The sequence below is a fragment of the Pteropus alecto genome, unplaced genomic scaffold (genome assembly GCF_000325575.1).
Source record: "Pteropus alecto unplaced genomic scaffold, ASM32557v1 scaffold384, whole genome shotgun sequence".
Lineage (NCBI taxonomy): Eukaryota > Metazoa > Chordata > Mammalia > Chiroptera > Pteropodidae > Pteropus > Pteropus alecto.
Genome location: NW_006435066.1, coordinates 273405 through 275506, shown reverse-complemented (window position 1 = coordinate 275506; position 2102 = coordinate 273405).

The window sequence follows — 2102 nt, the reverse complement described above, 5'->3', positions numbered from 1 at the left end:
AATATAGCAATTATCAAGCCAAGGAGAGCGGCCTCAGAGGAAACCAGGTCTTATGACACCTTAATCTTGGATTTCAGGTGTCCAGAACTGTGAGAAAATAAATTTCTGTTTTTCAAGTTATCCAGTCTGGTATTTTGTTATGGCACCACTAACGAATTAATACAGCACTCAAATGTTTTATTTTTAAGTTGAGAAAAGTAGTCTCATAACATTTTTGATGACTACTTATCCATTACAAAGATAAATTTCTAATTGTGTACATTAATGCCTTCTTCCTTTCTTTCTTGCTTTGTATAGCTAATGGTTTGAAATTTTTCAAAAAATAAATTATTTACTGATTCCATTGGTTTTGTTCTAATTAAATGATTTCTGTGTTTTTTTTAATTTGTTAATTCTTTTTATGCATGTTCTTATTTTGTATTTTTAATTATATGTTTAATTCATGTATTTTTATTTGTTTCGATGTTTATTAACACAGCTCTTTAATGTCATAAACTTACCTTTGACAACTGCTTTGTCTGCATCCATATAATTTGACGTTGTGTTTTCATTATTGTTTTTTTTTTTTAATTGTGAAAATTAATTTTAGTTACTACTTTGGCCCCAATAGTTATTTAATTGTGTATGTGTGTGTGATCTTGTGTGGACGTGTAATTTAGTAGTGGAAAGGCCTTTACATTAATTTTGTTAATGATTTCTAGTGTTATTACATTGTGGTCTGATAATGCTCTGATCTTGCTTTCTATTTTCTGGAAATTAATATTCTTTTCTTTCATGTCTAAGTTAGAATTCATTCTCATGATTTTAAATGAAGTTAAAGTAAGTGTATTCTCAATCATCAAGTTTCAAACTTTTAAATATTTCTATAATTTTTTCTCTTTAGTTACATTGTTATATCATCAATGCCCTTTTTAATATGCTTAATTATTACTTAATCTGTTTTGAATTAAGATAAGAAAATTAAAATCTCTTTTCTGACAATAGAAATTAACAACAAGAAAAAAAATGGAAAATACACAAGCACGTGAATGCTACATAACATGCACTTAACAATGAATGTGTTAACAATGAGACCAAAGAAGATCAAAAGATACCTAGAGACAAATGAAAATTAAACACAATGACTCCAAGCCACAGCAATTATACAAGAAAGGGAAATAAAAGATGTCTAGATTGGAAAGGAAGAAGATTCCACCAAAAAATTGTTAGAATTAATCAATGAATTCAGTAAAGTAACGGGTTACAAAATAAATATTCGGAAGTCAGGGGCATTTTTATACACCGATGATGAACTTTTAGAAAGAGAAATTAAGAGAACAATCCCATTTACAATTGTGTCGAAAACTATAAAATACCTGGGAATCAAATTAACCAAGAAGGTAGAAGACCTGTTTTAAGAAAATTATAAGTCATTGAAAAAAGAAATTGAAGAAGATACAAATAAATAGAAACATATATCACGTTCATGAGTTGGAAGAATCAACATCGTTCAAATGACCGTACTACTTAAAACACTCTATAGATTCAGTGCAATCCCTATCAAAATACCAATGGCATTTTTCAGAGAGCTAGAACAAATAATCCTAAAATTTATATGAAACCATAAAAAACTCTGAATAGCCATGGCAATATTGAGAAAGAAGAACGAACTTGGAGGTATCACACTACCTGATATCAAACTATATTACAAGGCTACAGTATTCAAAACATGGTACTGGCATAAAAACAGATACATTGATCGATGGAACAGAATAGAGAGCCCATAAATAAACCCACGCCTATACGCTCACATAATATATGACAAAGGAGGTAAGAATATACAACAGAGTAAAGACAGTCTGTTCAGTTGGGGAAATTGGAGAGTTACATGCAAAAAACAAACTAAAAAAGGAAGCTGGACCATCTTCTTACACTGTATACAAGAATAGACTCAAAATGGATTAAAGACAAATGTAAGACCCAAAACCATAAAACTTTTAAAAGAAAACATAGGCAGTAAACTCCCTCATATTACTAACAGGAATTTCTTTTCAGATATATTTCCCTGGGCAAGGGAAACAAAAGAAAAAAATAAACAAATGGGACTACATCAAACTAAAAAG